Here is a 22170-nt window from a genome sequence, read left to right as displayed (position 1 = left end):
TTCAGCTTTGCTATCCTGGTGCATTGTGGTACATGTAGTGCCTCTGGTTCCAAACCTTGCCCTGACTATGTCCAAACTGGCGGTACTCAGTACTACATCATGGTTTCTGACTATTACAGATTCACTGACTCTTTCAGACTTGCTTTCTCACCTTGTTTTATGCTCAACTTCATTCTGGATTTCATTTCTAGTTTCCTTATTTCCCTCATTATGAATTCTGGCTGTACTCTTATCTTTTCAAAGTTTCTGTGTATCATTCCCTTCATTCTTGGTGTTCCTGATTCCAAGTATCCGGTTGATGACTCACATCTGGCTCACTCTATACACCCTTGCTCCTCTCCCGAGCTTCTAATTATTTAATCCAGGTGAGCAGTGTGCAGTGGCTTACAGCAACCCTTTCTGCTACAGCCTCATTAATTCCGGATCTGTCTTGCTGCTTTGGTTCAAAGGTTGTTCCTTGATTCTTTTACTTTTATTTCCCTTTATTTATCGCTCCTTACTCCCACTTTGATACCTTTTCTTTCCTGTTTTTTTTCTTTGTTGTTGCTCTCTCTCTGTACCTCCCTTTACCAAGTTCTAGTTTTCTCTGCTCACTTCCTGCCCTGCGTAGATTCTTGGTGTGTAGATTCTTAGTCATGGATTCTGGTTCCTTCACCTTTGTACTTATTTTCCAGTTCCTAACTGTTTGTTGGTAGCTCCTCTTTTATGTATTTCTGTGTTCGCATTTCCATAGACATTGAGTTCAGTCCTGTCCCTATTCTCGAAATCCATTCCTGCTTTTCCCTAAGCCCAGTTCCTCCTTTCAGTGTTACTTGCTCTATTCCCTTTTGTCTTCATTTGTTATTGTGCTGCTTTTGTGATTATTATTATAACAGAGGGTGTCAGTGAGATTCGCAGGCCTCCTGCCTCCTGCACAGATACTCACCAGCACTCTGCTCTACTGGGTGCCTTCCCAGACTGTGCGAGTGACTGCTCCTTGCCTTTTACACAACCTTTTCCTCTCATGGAGAGGTCACCTCCAAAGAGCATACCATCCATCACCTATGATAGTTCGGCTACTGTGGTTCTGTATGTACCATCGGCTTTCCTTATTGTTTATTAAGTATCTATCTTGTCTGTATAATCTTTGCAGCCATTACATAATTCAGTTCCACAGTTCTGACCACAGTCGGTACCAACCTTTTTCCATACATAACTCAGAATCTGCCTTGTCCTTTTCCTTCCCAACTTTGAGGCATTATCTTTTGTATACTAAACCTCTCTTTCAGAATTGCCGTATTCTTGTCAAGAACAGACTCTGCTTGTTTGTCAAGTTTATCTCCTTTAAGTTTCTGTCACCTTCAAATCCTAAGAACTGTGGGAAGTGAAGTCCTTAAGTGTGAGGTAACAGGAAAAGCTCTCACCTTTTTCAGGCTCCTCCTTCAGAAAAACACACCCCACGCTGTCGGAGTGAGGCAGCCTTAAATTAGGCCCCAAAAGAGAAGTGCCTTTAAGTGGTAGGGACTGTGGGAAGAGAAGTCCAAGAGCACGAGGCAACAGGGCAAGTTCCCCTCTCTTCCCAGCCTCCTCCTTCTGAGAAGCTCACTTCAAAACAACACTAAAGTAACAACAAATATTAAAATGCATACATTCGTTAATAGTCAGGAGCGTATGTATCTGAAGGTATACTGAGCTTAGCCAATAAATATGTTGATGATCAATCTCTGCAAAATAGCAGTCCTAACCATTGAGTATTTAGTGCAGGATCACCAATATTGTGTATACTGTCTCACTTCAAAATTATCTAAATCACCTGATATATGAAATATTTGCAAACAAGTAACATTTGAGTTATAGTGTATTTTGATCACATGATGGTTATTTTCTTGTTGAGTAAGCCCTACACTGACAAGCCAAGCAGGGTCTTACTGAAGCTCATACAATCGTAAATATGAATCTACAGGTTAATATGTCAGCACTTCCAAGTTTTAAGCAAAATAAAATGAAACGAGCATTTAGCAAGATGAAATTATAATGTGAGAAACAAACCGATAAAATAAGAACAAGAGTGAAAAAGTGAAAAATAGCGAAATGTCCCTTACATTTTTGAATATCATGCACCTTCAATTTGCAGAGTGAACGTGAGACAAAAATTGTTCTACTCTGTAGGATAATAATTATCGCCATGCATGGATTATGTAGGTGAATTACTCTTCATGGTGTAAACTGTTTATTGCAATAGTTCCTATCCGCTCATACGGGTTACTCTCGTCATACAATGTCTTATAAACAGCATGTCTGACTGTCTAGCTTGTCAATGTGCCATGCCGATAGAGGTGCGGTACAATCGTGTCATACTAGCCCATTCCTTCAGTTCTGACATGCATTTTGAAAGGCTGAAAAACACAAGCAACAGCCCGAGTGCAATAATGTGGTGTGTCTCTCATCATTTCCACCTCAGCCCCAGCAACAAACACGTAAAGCGGTTCGCATTTTGCTGGTGACCGGGGCGCAGAAAATAACAAGTCTTTATTTAGGTGCTGTACTGTGAGATAAAGGCAAGATGGGTCCTGTATTAGGAGTGCAGTGCCTAGAAAAACAAAGAAGCCCCTGCCCTTATGGTTCCGTTCTTCTCTCAGTCCCCGTGCAGGCGTCTTCTCTTTCAATCGCACCCCCAAGTCACCTTCACTCCTATGTCTATAGGCCAGATTCACCCCGTATCTTCTACTAGACCTTTGCAGTTCCCATTTACCTCCATTCTTTTCCCTTGCAGGTCACCTCTCGCAAAACATACTTTTATCCCTCTTTTATCCCACTGGTCTCCCTCGCCCATTATCCACGGTGACCAGATAGCCTCTGCACTGTTCTGGCGATGAAACGGAACAACAAGCACAGTTATCCTTCATTCTGTATATGATACTGTGCTCCCACAGGGCTTGTGCAAAATGTCCCACGAAGGGAACTTCGGACCATATGTACTAAGGCATTTTCCCATAGACACAGAATGGGTAAAATCCTTTGGTACATCTGGCCCTTCATTACTTAAATGCAATCCCGTACTGCAGGACCGCACAAAGTAGACTTCAAATCCGGGCCTCTCCTGGAACCCACGCACTTCATTCTGCTGTTCAGCGATCACTCATGTATTCTTCCTGGCCTCAGCCGAGGACAACATTAAACTGGTCTGGTATAACTTCATGGCACTTCACTCCTAAAGCAACAAAAAGGAGCGTCCACTGTCATCCAATGTCAGTAAATCTGATAGAAGATGAGCAATAAAAGGAATGTGTTGTCACTCATCATTACAAGCTTTCTTGCATCCAATTGTGAAATATTTTCATCAGGTAGACAGTCCTGTCCCCAAATATTTGCTATAACAATCATTACCCCCACACCACTTAGCTTTTGCAGCTAGCAATCATTGCTCACCAGTTTTTGCAACGTGTCATTAATAAATTGCAAGTTTCATTTACAACAGGACAGGGCTACTAACTTTGCTCATTATTTGTATGGCCTTGCTACAAAAGATCATACATCTGGTAGCAATGGCACAAGCAGCAGGAAATCCCCAGGGAAGTGCATGTTAGTTCAAACAGAGCCAGCAAGTGTAAAATCATGAAAACAGTACAATAAAATACACAAACCCACCTAGGAAAGTAAATTTAATGCGTATAAAATACCAAAATCGTAAAAATTGATAAGGGAAACCAGCCAGAGGCATGCATTTTTAAAGTTTTAAGGCACAAAGCAGTTTGTGGTTCACAGGGAACTAGTCACAATATCAGACCGACCGTGATGGAACTGAGGCCAGATACACCAACTGATCTTGGTAAAGTTTTTACCTTAAGGTTTAGTCTTTAACATTGAGACAGAATCCTTTAGTGAAACACGGTCGAGGCTGAGGTCAGTGAGGGTCCCTTGCAGTCAGATACATCGTTGTTAAACTCGTGATGATGGCTTTTTTTTTTGCTAAACGCTGTGAGCGGAAATACTGGATTTCATAGCCGCTGAGTTTCCTTAGTTGCTGTGTTGTATGTGCTGCTCGTCCCGTCCAAAGTTTTACCTTTGGAATTACGCACTCTTTTGGTTCTTTGAATCCTCTAGAGGGGAAAGGCTGGAAGTTGTAGCTAGGTGGGGCTCCATGAGGCAAAATAACTTTCCTGCTAAGTCCAGCCAAAACTGTTCTCGGTGAAACCAGTTTTAGCAATGCCTTTTTAGGTACAGAGCACACGTCCTGTTGTACTTAATAGCAGTGTGAACGCTGACCAAGTCCTACTAGCAGCAGAAAAATAGGACCAGAAAAAGCTAAAAATCTGGGGTGACCATGCAGAAAAGGTGAATTTGTTGCTCTACATAAATGAAAGCATAAGATTGGCAATAAATTGGTTTGAGCCACCGAAGCAGTGGTGCAGATAGGTGAATTATTTACAAAACTAGTTTACCACCATTGAGGTTTGTCACAGTAAGTGAGGTGATGTATTATTCTCAAATCAGTGTACCAAGTATCCCAGCTTGCCACCTCACACCTATCAGACACCCCTCGTGTACTAAGGTCAACACACATGAATGCTTTACATTATCTGTCTTTGGTTATCTGCTGCGTTTTATTAAGCAACAATCCTTATTTTAGGGAGTAATCCTTGGGCCTAGAATAGTATTTGGGCACACAAGAATACACTGATAGATCTCTAAATAGTTTCTGTTTGTTATATATTAAAAGATTTAGTTCAAATCTGCAGAGCATAATCTTTTTCATAAAGCTTTCAGCTTTAATAAGAAATACTAATATGCAAACCCCTTGCATTGTCTATCTCATTATGATTTAGTACAGACTATAATATTTTCATCAAACAACCACTCTGCACAGACAGAACAAGTATTTACCAAGAAAGTGTGCTCATTCCCACAACCCCTACATGCCTTGTTAGAGTGAGCAGTAGATTTCTTGTTCAGTAACTTAGCCAAGTATGTGTCGAGCTTTTTTTGGCTCTCTGCTCTTTCTCAACCAGCTATCCATGATCCTGCAGACATGCACGGTGCTTGCAAAGAATCACTGCTGCAAAAGTCATAGTTATATTTTGGGACATCATTCGGTGCAACTCTAACATAGATGTGTTCACTCAGAATTGCAAGGAGAAGAACTAAAATTCCACCAGTTGCAAAATACACATGGACATGTCCTTTAGAATTGCAAAAAGGGCGACTGAAAGTCCAATGGCTGCAAAAGGTGCATAGGTGTACACAATTAGAACTGAAAAGAGAATTTCATTGACTGCAAAATAGGCATGAATGTATCCAACTCTATTGGCTAGAGAGCATAGAAAACCTTTTCCATTGTAAAGGCAGAGAACGCCTGACACATTATTGCTATTCACTGGTAAACATTTGTTAATGTATCTGTTAAAAAATGGGGTCTTTGGTTGACAGTCAGGTTACCCCCTGTTCAAGCAAGGACCCTCACTCTAGTCAGGGTAAAAGAGAATCACCCTCAGCTAACCCCTGCTTACCCCCTTGGTAGCTTGGCAGAGCAGTAGGCTTAACTTCAGAGTGATAGGTGTAAAGTATTTGTACCAACACACACAGTAACTCAATGAAAACACTACAAAATGACACAACACCAGTTTAGAAAAATAGGAACTATTTATCTAAAGAAAACAAGACCAAAATGACAAAAATCCAACATACACAAGTCAAGTTATGAATTTTTAAAGATTAAACTCAAAAATAGCGCTTAGAAACAAAAATGCTTCAATGAGGTGTTAACACGGCGTCGTGACGGAGTCGTTCCCAACAAGCCGACACCAGCGGCGCCGGATACGGAGTCACGTAGACCCCCAAGTACAGTACCTTTGGTGAAGAGTGAAAACAAGCCGATGCGCGAAGTTGGGGATCGCGGCATCTGTGCGAAACGTTGAATCCGCGCACTTTGAGCGGCGTCGGTCACGACGTGGTGCGGCGACTTCCATAGAGTCGCGGACTTCAGCGGGGCTGCAGCAGCGTCGGGCCTGCGAAGGGCGTCGCGTTCCAGCGATGGTCACGGCGTCGGGTGCAGGCGGCGTCACAGGATTCAGCAGCGGCGTCGGTCCAGAGTCGTCCGAAGTCGATTTCCTTGGATTTCCACCAGCTTTCCTTTCAAGGGCCCAGGGACGGGATAGGGCACCACTTGTCAGAGCAGGAGTCTCTCCAGGGACTCCAGGTGCTGGCAGAGAGAAGTCTTTGCTGTCCCTGAGACTTCAAACAACAAGAGGCAAGCTCTAAATCAAGCCCTTGGAGATTTCTTCACAAGATGGAAGGCACACAAAGTCCAGTCTTTGCCCTCTTACTCTGGCAGAAGCAGCACTGCAGGAAAGCTCCACAAAGCACAGTCACAGGCAGGGCAGCACTTCTTCCTCAGCTATTCAGTTCTTCTCCAGGCAGAGGTTCCTCTTGGTTCCAGAAGTGTTTCTAAAGTCTGTAGATTTGGGTGCCCTTCTTATACCCATTTTAGTCTTTGAAGTCACCTTTCTTCAAAGGGGACTCACACCTACTTGTGAAATCCTGCCTTGCCCAGGCAAGGCCTCAGACACACACCAGGGGGTTGGAGCCGTTATTGTCAGAGGCAGGCACAGTCCTTTCAAATGAGAGTGACCCCTCCACCCCTCCCTCCTAGCAGAGATGGCTAATCAGGAAATGCAGGTTACACCCCAGCCCCCTTTGTGTCACTGTCTAGTGTGAGATGAAAAACAACCCAACTGTCAAACTGACCCAGACAGGGAATCCACAAACAAGGCAGAGTTACAGAATGGTTTAAGCAAGAAAATGCTCACTTTCTAAAAGTGGCATTTTCAAATGCACAATTTCAAAATCAACTTTACTAAAAGATGTATTTTTAAATTGTGAGTTCAGGGACCCCAAACTCCACATGTCCATCTACTCTCTAGGGGAATCTACGCTTTAATCATATTTAAAGGTAGCCCCCATATTATCCTATGAGAGAGACAGGCCTTGCAACAGTGAAAAACTAATTTAACAATATTTCACTGTCGGGACATATAAACCACATTACTATATGTCCTACCTTAACCATACAGTGCACCCTGCCCTTGTGGCTACCTAGGGCCTACCTTAGGGGTGTCTGACATGTAAGAAAAGGGAAGGTTTAGGCCTAGCAAGTGGGTACACTTGGCAAGTCGAATTTACAGTTAACACTGCACACACAGACACTGCAGTGGCAGGTTTGAGACATGATTACAGAGCTACTTATGTGGGTGGCACAACCAGTGCTGCAGGCCCACTAGTAGCATTTGATTTACAAGCCCTGGCACATTTAGTGCACCTTACTAGGGACTTACTAGTAAATCAAATATGCCAATCATGGATAAACCAATCAACATTACAATTTACACAGAGAACATATGCACTTTATCACTGGTTAGCAGTGGTAAAGTGCTCAGAGCTAAAAAACCAACAGCAACAGGTCAGACAAAATAGGAGGCAGGAGGCAAAAAGATTGGGGATGATCCTGCATAAGCAAAAAAGTCCAACAGTATCCAACTGAATGGCAGAGGAGGTTTAAAACACTATGGGCTATGACTGAACAGCACACATTTATGCATCCAACATAACTGCAGAAGGAACACGGACAAAAATAATTGTGTTCATTAATAGGCAAGGCTGCATGTCAATGCCATACAGTTGATCTTCAAGTTGTACCGAGAAGAGTTAAACATACTGCTTGCCAAAACCGTTCTTTTGCTCAGTGTACTCAGAAAAGAGTACTGCTGCTGCAGCATTTCAGTTGCACAATATATTATGACAATATAAAACAAGCATATGTGTGTACACTAAATCAATCGAACGTGCAAAGAAGCAGATAATTCGCAATATGGCCCTACTGCATTGCAAAGTTAAGCATCATGAAATGTAGGTATGTGCCCCGAAAATTATTTGAATGTGAAACTGATTTTTAGCGTAAATTATAATATAATGTATTATGTATGTATGTATAAAAATAGCATTATTAGGCATAAAGTGAGGAAAATTAACTACAGTCTGCAATCATTGAATATTGCCCAGGAGTATGTCAGCACAATCCATATTAAGGCTTGCCTTCAGATTATTCAAAACACATTTTCTCTTAAAAACGTTTAGCATTATGTTTTAACTATGTGTCACATTTTTTGAACAGGTCGAGTTCTTGTTCATGAGTGGGCCCATCTACGATGGGGAGTGTTTGATGAATACAGCAAGGAACAGCCTTTCTACGAATCTGGACAAAGCCAGATTAAGGCCACCAGGTGAGGATTCTACTGCTTGTACACATATTTATCTCCCTTCTCTTAATCATTTTAAGGCTCTGTTGATATGTTAATGTCCCCTGCATGGTGCAGAGTTGAGTCCCCTCCCTTGCATGCCCAACAGAGACTATCTGGTATCCCGGCTTCTGGGATTTTGGCCCCAGCCTCATGCTAATGTAACATGTGAGTAAAGGCCTAGGTGTGTCTTTGAGAATAGTCTGGTCCTGGACCTGGAGGGCTGCACCAAGTGTACCCTCAGTAGTGGCAAAGGACTGCTGTCCCTGTCACAAGTTCATATGCATAGTGCGATGGTGGCAGTCTACCATGATAGACATTAATGTGATCAGGCCTTTTCACCTGCCTAAAGAGAGTGTGAGCCTGCTGGCTCACTGGTAGAAATTTCTTCTACAATTGATGGACCTGGAATCCTAGGGCCATGATCCCGAGCACATGGAGAATGTGTGCTGTGTGTGAGAAGTGAGTTACACACTCCATGACTGTGGGTGCCAGAGTAACACAGACCTACAGGTTCACAAGATGACGTTTGGGTTCTTTCCCAGACAGTTAAAATGTATTTATGATTTCAGGACCTGGGGGAGGGAACGTAAACAATGAAGAGGAGAAAGAGGAGACAGGCATGTTGGGAAAGAGGAGACAGGATTGCCCATAGAAATGTGATTAGGTCCCTTTGATAAAGAATGCTTGTGATAAGTATTCCAGACACTGCTATTTGGTGGATGGTAAGGGTGAACGGTGGAACTGAATTTCCTGTTGCCACATTGCGAATGATGCTTTAGTAAACGATCAGCCCTTTGTCTCTTTTTCTGATCACTATTAGATGTGGCTGGTGATACTCAGGTGCAGACCGCTCTCACCTCTGTGTGCCTCTGCTGTGGATGCTTCAACCTAGACCAACTCTGTTATGATGAGATTCACTTTAAACAAAGGCTTAGCCCTGAAGGCAGCTTGAGAAAGACGCATAAAAGGAGAACAGACAATCAACATAACCAGTCTGCCATCCTTTGTTAAAAGTGTGAACTGTTGACCCAATTTTTTCAGGTCCAAGTTCTCTTTGACCAAGAACGGCAGAGTATCCAGAGTACTGAGCGTTTCCTAATGAAAACTGTCTGGCAGAAAGTGTCTCAGAGTTGAGGGGCTATCCCCTGGGGTCTGATCTGGAGAAAGTACCTATCTTTAGCAGAAAACACCTGAGGAGTCCTACCTGAGTGAAAGAGAAGAGGAAGGCAGTGCTGGAGTGGACAGAAGCAATGGCACTGGTGTTGTCTGTCTTCCAGATGCTTGCAATAAGCGTGGCAGACGTGCTCAACCAGGAGCCAGTCACTGAACCCAGTGGAGGAACTATGGCACTTCCTAAAGATGCCTAGTGGTTCTCACCATCACCCCTGTCATCACAGCTGTGGCACTTGTCTGATTATGACCGATGAGCCTGTCCAACGGAAAAAGGGAAGGATGTTAAGGTGTATCAATTATTGCATGCACTGTCTCACCCAATAGTGTGCGGTCCCTGCTGCTAACAAAGAGGTGCGTTCCCCCGGGTACCCTTGTGGCCTGAATGAGTGGCTAGCTCAGCACTAACCCTGAGTGTTCCAAGCAAACAATGTTGCTCTGACAAGCAAACCCCTCTCTCCTAGCACTCTGTGCCAAAGTACTGATTTCCGGCCGTGATGTTAACTGCCTGTGATCCAGATTAGATTTAACCTTCTGTGACCCGTGAGCTGTCATACCACCACCTGAGACCTGCCCCTGCACTGAGAACTGAGTCCCAGGTGCTATTTTTACATTTTGTACCATGCTATCAAATACACACACACACACACACACACACACACACACACACTCTCTCTCTCTCTCTTTCTTACATACACAAACACTCACTTACTTTTGACAAAGGCTTATATATCATTGGATTTATTTTTATAATGTCTTATTCCATTAGCCTGTCTGACTGGTTGGTTTGGAAAGGTGCTATACTACCGCCATTGATTTCGACTTTTGATTACCTGTGGTGATACAATGTGCCCTTAAAAATAATAGTATTCAAACAGCTTTACTTATCTCGAACAGTGTGTACGATAGTTAATTTTTAAATAAATAGTTTCACTTTAGAATCAGAACCATGGTTGTGCTTCCTGCCTAATAACTTTACAGCGTATTATTTGCCTACAAAATCCTACAATACGTTCATACTGAATGGCTTATACCGCCTTAATAGAACATAGAAACGTGAACCATAAGTGCATAATATTCACTTTGGAAGGGAAGAATTATTTATTGTTGATTTGCTGCCCTGTGTCCATCTGCACTTGATCACATCACTTTCAATGGGATGTGGGATGGAACAACGCATGCACTTACAATGCATGACTTTACAACATGGTAAGTACAATGCATGGCCATTACCATGCATGCACTTACAACAACATGTTTTTACCAGGCACATGCTTTTACCAAGCATGTCTTTACCTTGAAAATGTCATAGCAAAGGCACAGTTGGTAAAGGCATATGCATGATAAAAAGTAGAGGTAGGTGTAACATACAATATATCTATATATATATCTATAATAATAATGATTGATATATATATATATATATATATATATATATATATATATAAATAAGGATACACATATATAAATATATATATACACATATATATGTATTTATAAATGTGTATATATATATATATATAATATATATATATTTATATATAAATATATATATGTGTGTTTCTGTATACATGGGTGCATATATATATATATATATATATATATATATATATATATATATATATATATGCAAAAAAAAAGGAGAGTACCCGACTTGTCGAGGCTCAAATTTGTGGCGGTCTTGATGTAGGATCGGGAATCCCAAAATTTATTTATAAATTGTTCTAACCCAATTCGGAAAGAAAATCAAGACACCAGTCGGTCAGTATCAAAATATATTAAATAAAGAGAAAAAATGCACTTCCTCCCAACGCGTTTCAGCCGTAGCCTTGTTCACGGATGGGGGTATGTTACACATTCCAAGAATAAATACCTTTTACACATGTACAAACATAGACAAAGGACTCACACCACAGTGCTCATGTGTATCACCCTAAACAAACATAGGTGCCATCTTGTAAAGGTATATGGAACAACATGCTTCAAGGAAGATACCACACATGTAATTTCTTTTGCTATCTAGTTGTCAGTTTGCCTAATATAATTATTTCAACATCCTTATTTATTTCTAAATGTATAACAATATATTGCAAATTATATATTCAACATTTGAGCAAGTGGCCTTCTATTGCATGTTACTATTTCCCATTAATTCAATACCTTAATCAAGATAAAGTGCTGTACACATAAAAACAACCCCAAAGAGAATTAAAAATGTCCAATAGAGATTAATAAAAATGTTAAAAAAATTTTTAAATGATCTTTTTTCTCAACCTCTAATCATAGAAACTCGAAGGTTCCAATAAAATAATCAATTAACTGCCAAGGTGAGTATTCATTTCTTCACTCAAGTTTAACCCATTCGGAGACAGAGTCATAAATTTGATAATATATTTAGATTCGAGAACACGTAACATTCTCTGTCTGTCTCCACCTCGTGCATTGAGTTTGATTTGATCACAAACCACATATGAAAGCTGTTTTTCATCACCTTGATGTACTTCATGAAAATGTCGTGCCACTGGGTAATTACGGTCATAATTACGAATGGCTCTCACATGTTCTAACATTCTCTTTTTTGCTTTATGAATCGTGCTCCCTACGTATATCTTATCACAGGGGCATCGTAAACAATACACACAAAAATCAGTATTGCATGTGAAAAATCCCTTTATGGTGTGTTCATTTTGGCCAGTACCCCATATTACAGTTTTACAGTCTTTACTATATCTACAGGCCTTGCAACCATGACAGCAGAAAAAACCCTGAGATCTCAGATCTCTTGTTGTCAAAATTGGTGCTGCTCAGCACCATATTGGGGCTGAGATTGTCTCTAAGCGACCTACCTTTCCGGAAGGTTAATGCCGGGGTGTTACTAACAAAATCATGTAAATCTGAATCTGTCTGAAGGATGTGCCAACTCCTAGTAAGTCTCGTCTCAAATTAAACGTTTGGTTGGAGTAGGTCGTAATAAACCTAATCTTCTCATCCGTAGTAGTGTGTTGGTGCGTACGATACAATATTTCCGATCTTGTAGTACCCTCAACTTTCCTGACAGCCTGCCTGATAATATTAGTACTGTATCCCCTTTCGGTGAACCTTGAACACATAGTCTTGCACTCTTGTTGGTATTTTTCTTCTGTACTACATATTCGTCTTGCTCTCAAGAGTTCCCCATATGGTATACTCCTAATCAAATTGAGGGGATGAGCACTCTTTGCATTCAACAGGCTATTCCCTGCTGTTGTTTTCCTGTAGAGCCTGGTATGTACCAGGTTATTTTGAATGTTTAATTCAACATCTAGAAACTGAATAGAAGTACTACTATGTTGTTCACTAAATTTAAGATTGCACTGATTATTGTTCAAAGTTGTCACAAAACTAAGTGCCGAATCTACATCACCTTTCCAGATGATAAAAATATCATCTATATACCGACACCATAACACTACATTGTCCTCATAGTTAGTTGTATTGGAGGCGACTTGCTCCTCCCACCAGCCCATAAATAGATTTGCGTAGCTGGGGGCAAAGCATGTACCCATCGCGGTTCCCTGGGTTTGCCTGTATATTTGACCATCAAATAGAAAATAGTTGTTTGTGAGACAGTACCAAATCATATCGCAGATCATTTCAGTGTGCATAAGATACGATAATGATCTGGCTCGTAGGTAGTGTCTGACTGCTTTGAGACCTAATTCGTGTTGGATGCAGGTATAAAGGCTGGTGACATCTAAGGTCAAAAATAGAAAATCATCTTCCCAGCCCAAACCATCCATCATTCTCACAAATTGTGTCGTATCCTTGACATAGGAGGGTAAGCACTCAACAAAAGGTCTAAGATAAAAGTCTATATATCGTGAAGTATTTTCTAATAATGAATCCATTGCTGACACAATCGGTCTACCTGGTGGATTTAGTTTGTCTTTGTGCACTTTGGGCAGGAGGTATAGTACTGGAATTTTTGGGTAATCACATTTTAAAAAACGGTATTCATCCCACTCCAGAAGACCCTTGTCCTTCCAATCAACCAATTTTTCATAATATTTGAGGCTAGACATTTTTACCTCGGCCTGGTTAGCATCAACATAGCAATTACGGTCACTCAGCTGACGTGTTCCTTCCCCCAAGTATTGTGTCTTATTTAGGATGACTACATTGCCCCCTTTGTCGGATTCACGGATGACAATATCAGGGTCCTTGCTCAGACTATGTAGAGCTGTTTTTTTATTTTTAGTAAGATTATCATACTTGATGTTTCTAGAACCAAATCTCATTTTTTTAAATTGATTAATCATATCTTTTTCAAAAACTTGGATGGCTTCACTTTGAACAACTGGTAGAAAAGTTGATTTTGGTCTAAAAGAGCTAGGACATGGCACTTCAGTTTCAATACCCAAATTCAATAGATTAACAAAAGGATCATCATGCGCAGTAATATCATCATCTAACACAGATAATGTATGTAATAAATCAACATCCGAAATACATAGTTTGCTGATATTATTAGATTTATCCAAACTCTTGTCTGTCATTGCTTTATTTTTATACCATTTTTTAAATTTTAGTTTTCGTGTAAAATGAAAAAGGTCAATCCGAGTCTGTACATAGTCAAAATTATTCGTAGGACAGAATGATAAGCCTAATGTTAGAAGATTTTCTTCCTCATTATTCAATATTCTATTGGACAGATTGACTACAGTCATTGTGGAGCTCTGCGTGCTCTTATTGTCGTTGTTATAAGAGCTTCTTTTCTTTCTTCTTGCCTTCGCTGCACGGTTCCTCTTCCTCTGCCTCTCTGTCCTCATCCCCTGCCTCTGGGCTGAGAATCTTTTCTCTGTTCTGTCCTTCCTTGGTTTAGGAGACGAAACTGTTTTAAAAAATTGGACCTGTTGGTATTGGTATCTGTATCTCGAATCTTATCAGCTGAAATCTCTGGTGCATCTGAAAGATTTTCATCAGACACATCACTTTCTTCTGGTAATCCCAAATTTGTATCAGATCTTTCATTATCTCCTGAACATACCGGATCCTTATAACCCTCCGTGTACATATGGTCATATTTGTGATGAAAAGTAAGGATCCTCCCTGATTGGTAGTCCTTGAAATCACGTATGAATTTCCTCTGTTTTTTCATAGTAATCTCTTCCTCAAATTTGGATAATTTTTTGTCCAGATTATTCTTGACCTCATCGAAGGTATTTTGTGACACCAAAGAGAGAATCAATTTAGTGTTTTTTTCAATTTCCTCATTAATTTTTGCACGATCTTTTGACGCATATTTGATCAAAATTCTCATCATATTAATAGAACTGGTTTTAGAGTTTTCAGCCCACTCCTCCAATAATTCTGGGTTAGGATCTTCATACGAGGGGATTGTATAAATACGTAAACCCCTTGGGACACGTTCAACCTCAACATATTGTTGAAGGGATTCTATTTCCCACCATTTTGAGAGTTCTTTTCTCATAAGTTTCTCTAATTTGTCGTACATGCATTGCACTTGTAAGCCATTACCTATGTTAGATCCTCCTTGTGGCACGTCTTTATCATGAGTCTGTTGAGTAAAGAACAGCTTATTGGACTTTTCCTTACGCCGAGCTTCTAATGAGGAAGCCCTTTCTCTTCTTTATCGCAATTTTAACGATAGTATAACTGACCGTCTCGTGGGCTCGTACTCAAAAGTAACAAAATTTGATTTAAATAAGCCCACTCCACACCACACACTGTCTACAATGCGCACTATTATAATTGGTTGTTGTTTTTAGCTTAGTGCAACTATTATTAAGTTGAACTTGCATTCCAATTAAATCGTGTGCATAAAATTCATTGCCTTCTAGACTCAATGTTTTGAAAATTAGCCACCAGTTAGAAATAGGTAAATGCCCTTAATTCACAACTTGTTCATGTAATTATCTTATATCCTGCCCAATATTAATGTATTCACAGTGGTGTCTCTCCGTACTCACAGACACTCTCACCGTAATGGTCCGGGGGCCGGAGAAAAGGTCCTGGTTGTCAGCGCCAAGAAACGACGCCGTAGCGATCACCAGCTTGCGGCCACATTCCTCCGAAATGTAAAGACGGCACACAACTCCGGGGTGCAGAGACGGCAACACGACCTCGTCTCCGTTGAAATCGGCAGAGTCGCCCGACTCTGACACCGGGGCTGCACTCGTGGGCTAGCCGGCTGGCGCTCCGGAATCCTTCTTCGCCGGGCTGGGCACTCGTCTCCCCAGAAATCGGTAGAGGCGATATTCACCTCGCTCTACCAACGGAGCTAAACTCACAGATCTGCAGGCTTATGTTTTCGGGATACTCCGAGACAAGATTCGGCGTTCATGGATCGCTAATACTTCCAAGATGGCGATCAGTTTGGAAACAAAATATGGGCAAAATTGAATAGTTGTGTTACCGTTCTATTCGGGGGCCGAGAGTCAAATTGTGAGAGACAGTGTGCAGGAGCCTTCGGCAATTAATATAATAGCAAAAAAAAGGAGAGTACCCGACTTGTCGAGGCTGAAATTTGTGGCGGTCTTGATGTAGGATCGGGAATCCCAAAATGTATTTATAAATTGTTCTAACCCAATTCGGAAAGAAAATCAAGACACCAGTCGGTCAGTATCAAAATATATTAAATAAAGAGAAAAAATGCACTTCCTCCCAACGCGTTTCAGCCATAGCCTTGTTCACGGATGGGGGTATGTACATACATACATATACACACATACATATATACTTACATACATATATATATATTTCCACCTAAAAACCCTACCTACCCTAAACCCTAAAAATTACCTTACCACCCTAAAACCCATACCCACCCAAAACCTAAACACCACTTACCACCCTAAATCCCATACCCACCCTAAAAAATAAACACCCCTTACCACCCCAAACACCATACCCCAACCTAAAACCTAAAAATGTCCTTACCACACAAAAACCCATGCCCACCCTAAAACCTAAACATGCCCTTACCACCCCAAATCTCACACCCACCCTAAAACCTGAACACCTCTTACCACTCTAAATCCCATACAAACCCTCAAACCTAAACATTTCTTTGTTGGCTGACGTTTTGACTCTGAGCACTTCTTCACTGCTAACCAGTGCTAAAGTGCATGTGCTCTCCCTTACAAAATTGGTATGATTGGCTTATACCTAATTGGCATATTTAATTTACCTATAAGTCATTTGTAAAGTGGTATCCCTATACCAAGGGCCTGTAAATTAAATGCTACTAGTGGGCCTGCAGCGCTGCTTGTGCTACCCACTGAAGTAGCCTGTCAAACCTATCTAAGGCCTACTAGCTCAGACCCTATGTGCGCAGTTTTCTGCCACAGGGACCTGGCATCTAAATGTACTTGCCAGACCCAGAACTCCCCTTTTATTACATGTAAGTCACCCCTAAGGTACGCCCTAGCTAGCCCTATGGGCAGAGTGCCATGTATGTAGAAGGCAGGACATGTGCCATACTGCGTGGCCTGTCCTGGTAGTGACAAACAGCCTAACTTGGTGTCTCACTGCTGTGAGTGCTGCCCTCTCATAGGATTACATTGGAAATTACCTGCCTTATGTGTAAGGGGTATTGTCTGATTTATGAGGGGTAGCGTAGGCATGTTTGGTATGGTTGTGATAGTGATGGGAAATGCTGCTTACTGGTGTAAGTGTATTTTTTATTGCTATCACAGAAATGCCACTTCTAGAAAGTGCACATTTATCTGTGCTTATGACTTTAGTGTTTTGCAGCTTGCCTCCAATCCACGTCTGGGCAGAGTGACAGTTGGGGCTTTGTGCATACTTTTCAGACAGCCTGAACACAGGGAGGGTGGAGGTGTCACAGAGCTGCATTTACATATTGTAAAGCCTTCCTGGGCTGAGAGAAGGGAGAGGCGGGGCACACCTGCATTTGTAAAGGCTGTGCCCTGGCCTCGCATAATAAGGTTGTTTACCCCCCACTGATGTTTGGAGCCTGTGCTGGAGGAGAGAGAGAGCACTCCCAGAACCAGTTGTAACTGGTTGGAAACCCCTCCCTTACCCATTGCAAAACACACTGTAAACTTAGAATAAGTACAGGGGAATTTCCCCCACAATTTAGACATCATTTGGAGACATCATTTGGGTCATTCTTGGAACTCCAGGAACCTTACCTGGAGCTAGACAGGACGCTGTAGAGAGGACTCACCAGGACCACCATGGACTGCTGCTGCTGTGCTGACCTGTGACCTGCCTGGTCACAAGGAGGAATTGCCACTGCTTGCGCCCCCTTGTTGTGCTGACCTGCTGCTGGGCTCCCCAGCCCTGTGCCCCCTTCTTCAATGGTTGTCTCCAGAGGCAGAGTGCTGTGGCCCCTGACCTCTGTAGAACTTATCTGTCCCCCAGAGTGCTGCTGTGTTGAGGCAGTGCAGTTTTGGAGTGCTCAGTTGCTGCCCGGAATCACCACCGCAACTGGGGCCGAAGCAAAGTGCCTTTGCGCTTTTTAAAGCGCTCTGTTCATTCCCCCAGATCACCGCCGCAACCCGGGTGTCTAATTAGTGTTTAGCACAAGGACTGCACTCTTTCCAGTGCCTCCGGGGCATGTGAAGTAGCAAAGCGGAGCAAGCGTGCTCCTGTCGGTGCCCCCGGAGCACGGTCCGCTATTGGGAGCGCCCCCAGGGCACCCACCACCTCCGACTTGCCTCTAAATCTTCACCGCATGGCCCGGGATCCTCAGCATACACCTGGGCCCCAGGAGGGGTCTGAGCTTCAAAAGCTTCTCTGCAGGACTTGGGGGAAGGCACAGGGAGCGCCCCCTTCGCCTGGTCAATGCCCTAGAGCAAGACGCTACTTTTTTCTTAAAAACTGGCATTTTTATTTACTTTCAAAACAGTTAGGGGAGACCTCGACGGAGCCCCTCTTCCTCTCGCCCCCTAAGCATTTGTTGAGCCTTGCCTGGCCCGCCCCGCGGACAGGGTTTCAAGAGGCCAAGGCAGGACCCCACCTAAATCATGGGCCCCCTGAGGGGCCTGTTTATCATAAGGAGAGGGTGCCGACTGCCCCTCGTCCCCAGGAGCACCACGTGGCCCCCTATGCTCCTCCTTTAGGCACAGGGAGTGCCTCCTCTTCTACAGGGAACCAGGTACTTTTGAGAAAGTATGGGCTCAATGAGCCTAATATGAACCTTGGGGGGTTTATATGTTTTTACCTGCCTTCCTGACATTACATATATGTGCTAACGTTCCTTCTATGGGCATGACAGGCTGATATGTATTTTTTTATGACTTGTGATATGTTCTCTAATGTTCCTTTTATGGGTATTTATGAGTTATTAATGACAAGTGCATAGAATTCTTACTGTAATTCCTGACTACTGCTTATGTTGCAGAATCCTGAGTACTTATGTGTTCTAATGTGACAACTACTTATTCTTGCAGAGTATTAGTAACTTGTGTAACGTTCTGACAACTGTTAAGGTAGCAGGGTATTATTAATGTGTAATGTTGGTCTAAGTATGTTTTGTGCAATACAGTTTATTTGTACATAGCTTAGTGTTGTGTTTATTTTTGTGGTGTACATTTTGCGTCATGTGTGTTGTGCAAATGCTTTACACATTGCCTTCGGGTTAGGCCTGACTGCTCATGCCAAGCTACCAAGGGGGTGAGCAGGGTTTATCTGGGACGTGTAACTCCCTTGCCCTGACTAGAGTGGGTGGGTTCTGCCTGGCTTAGGTGCATACCCTAGCCAACCAGAAACCCCATTTCTAACAATTCCCTTACCACCCCAAAACCTATGCCCACCCTAAAACCTAAAAATGCCCTCACCTCCCCAAAAACCATGCCCACCCTAAAACCTAAAAATGCCCTTATCACCCAAAAACCCATACCCACCCTAACACCTAAAAATGCCCTTACCACCCCCAAAACACATACCCACCCTAAAACCTAAAAATGCCCTCACCACCCCAAATCCCATACCCACCTTAAAATTTAAAAATGCATTTGCCACCAATAACCGTTACCCACCCTAAACACTATATATATATATATATATATATATATATATATATATATATATATATATATATATATATATATATATATATATATATTTATTTTTTTAATCACATTCAATCCACCTAATACTTACCTGTTCTTGCCTTTAAAACCTTCACAACGTGTACACCTTTACCATTCATGCCTTGACAATGAAATTCATTGGAAAGGCATGCGTGGTAAAGGTATATTTGTGGTAAAGGCATGCGTGGTAAAGCCATGCGTGGTAAACGTATATGCGTTGAAAGGCATTGCGGTAAATGAATCTTGTTGCATTTACCACGTTGTAAGTGATGTTTCCCCTTTCAGTGTTTGATGTTAGTTGCCATTAAGAAAGACAATACGAAACACCCAAAGAATTGGTCAAATGTACCAAGTGGGAGTAGTGATAGGGAGAGGTACATAAGGACAACAGTCAAAGAGAACGTTGATGGCTGAATACAAATGAAGTATTTTGTGTCTTTTTCTGTTGTGATGTAGCTTTTGTTTTGATAAAATAGACATATCTTAATGTTAATGGTTCTAGGTGCTCATCTGAACTCAAAGGAGCATTTGTGTGTGATGGAAGCTCTTGCACTGAAGGAAATTGCAGAAGAAGCACCCAAGAAGAACTTTTAAAAAAGGGATGTGCATTTCTAGTAGATAAAACCCAACATGCTACAGCATCCATAATGTACATGCAAGCCTTAGCTTCCGTAAGTATCAAAGAAAGACGATTTGTTCAATCACAAGATGCAAAGTGTCTAGCATGTTTTCTGCCAAAAAAAACTTTACCAAAGCCAATGATAATGGGCACTAAAATATGCAATTGTGTGGCCGTGGCAATTTTTGCATAATTATAGGTTTGCCGCATTTGCCACATAATCTATCGCCTGCTGCATAATGTGCAGAGTTTAACTCAAATAGTTCAAGAGTTACTAAAATGCAGCAGTACATGTTTCAGCGCATTGGTAGGTGCTTTGCAAAGGTTGATTGATCACCTTCTGTTGCTTCTAGCTATATTTGGGCGTTTAACTAGTACTAATGAGGTTTAACCAGTATTCAGACAGTGTTAACATGTTTAAAAATGACAAAATAATAAACAATACTATCACAAAATGTGCCCTATTGCACTGCATAATTTAGGTTTTCTTGTCAAGTAATTTACTCAAACCTGCCGCATAATTTTACCCTCCTCTGCAGCACTATTCCAGTAACCCTGCTTAAGACAATGAGGACTACAACGTGTAGAAACCATGTCATCAATACTGACAGGTATTATATGCTAACACTGCTTAGTTTGAAGAAATACAAACGTGCGATTTAAAACATAGCATAGTGGTTGGGGTTGTTTTTTCTAATAAATATTTATTAGAATCCAAAGGAACCCTATGTAGCAACCTTAGAATAGTAAACGATTAGGGAAAAAACAATAAGGTTGTAAACCCATGCTCTGCAGGTTCCCTGCGGCTATTTAATTCTGGTTCAAAACCAGGGCAACTGGAATTATTCGGCAGAAGGCAAAATTATGTAGCAGGGTTGGTTAAATTTTGTGGGAAGAAAAAACAGATTATGCGGAGTAATGAGGCATATTTTGTGATAGTATTACTTAATTATTTTCATTATTTTATTTAAAACGTTCTGGGTATAGATTACACCTCATTAGTACTGGTTCAATACCCACGTATAGCAATTAGCAAGACAAACCTGACCAGTCAACTTTGCAAAGGACGTTCTGCTGTGCAGCAACACATGTTGCTGCATTTTTACCAACTTGTGAACCATTTGAGCTAGAAACAAACTATTTATTTTTGTTAAAATCTGCTGATTATGCAGCAGATGATGGATTATGTGGCAAATCCATAACTATAAGAAAAACTCTGCAGCAGCACAATTGCATAATTCCAGTGGCCCTGTTCATAGCTCACTGTGCTTTAGCAAGAATATATCTTGTGAACTGCAATTAACAGAAGTATCTTTGTGACGAAAACAATAACTCACGAAACTATCTACATAAAAAAAAAAAAAAAAAAAATTATCTGCACGTTACCCATTATGTTTTGTTAGATAAGTCAAAATTCGGACTATGAAAAACTCGGATCTCGCCAACAGATACATTGATTACCAGAGTTAAATTAATGGCACATACCCTGGGTGCCTTTAACCCTGCAAGAAGTGTGAAAATGTCCCCCTCCCCCAGAGATTGGCCCGCCTGGTGAAGATGCAATGACCTAGGACAGGCAGAAGGAGGCTCAGCAATCAGTGCCAGGTCAGGGAGGGGGTGCTGCAGGACCTTGGGCCAGATGTAGGAAAGGATTTGCGAGTCGCAAACGGCAAAAATTGCCGTTTGCGACTCGCAAATCACATTTTCCTATGCAGAAATGCATATTGCAAGTCGGGACCGACTCGCAAAATGCATTTCAGAATCGCAAATAGGAAGGGGTGTTCCCTTCCTATTTGCGATTTGGAGTGGTATGCAATACCATTTGCGACTGCATATGCGGTCGCAAATGGTGTTGCAGTTACCATCCACTTGAAGTGGATGGTAACCCACTCACAAATTGGAAGGGGTCCCCATGGGACCCCTTCCCCTTTGTGAATTGACCACAAACTATTTTTTCAGGGCAGGTAGTGGTCCCTTGGACCACTACCTGCCCTGAAAAAATACCGAAACTAAAGGTTTCGGATTTCTTTTTAAGTGCAGCTCGTTT

The 22170-nt window shown here is 41.7% G+C and overlaps 1 pseudogene; it reads left to right on the top strand.

The window, feature by feature from the left end:
- Positions 1-22170, top strand: part of LOC138293925 (calcium-activated chloride channel regulator 3A-1-like) — a 312631-nt pseudogene that overhangs the window by 48998 nt on the left and 241463 nt on the right.

This window comes from Pleurodeles waltl, chromosome 4_2, assembly GCF_031143425.1.
Source record: "Pleurodeles waltl isolate 20211129_DDA chromosome 4_2, aPleWal1.hap1.20221129, whole genome shotgun sequence".
Lineage (NCBI taxonomy): Eukaryota > Metazoa > Chordata > Amphibia > Caudata > Salamandridae > Pleurodeles > Pleurodeles waltl.
This window is presented reverse-complemented; position numbering and strand designations above follow the sequence as displayed.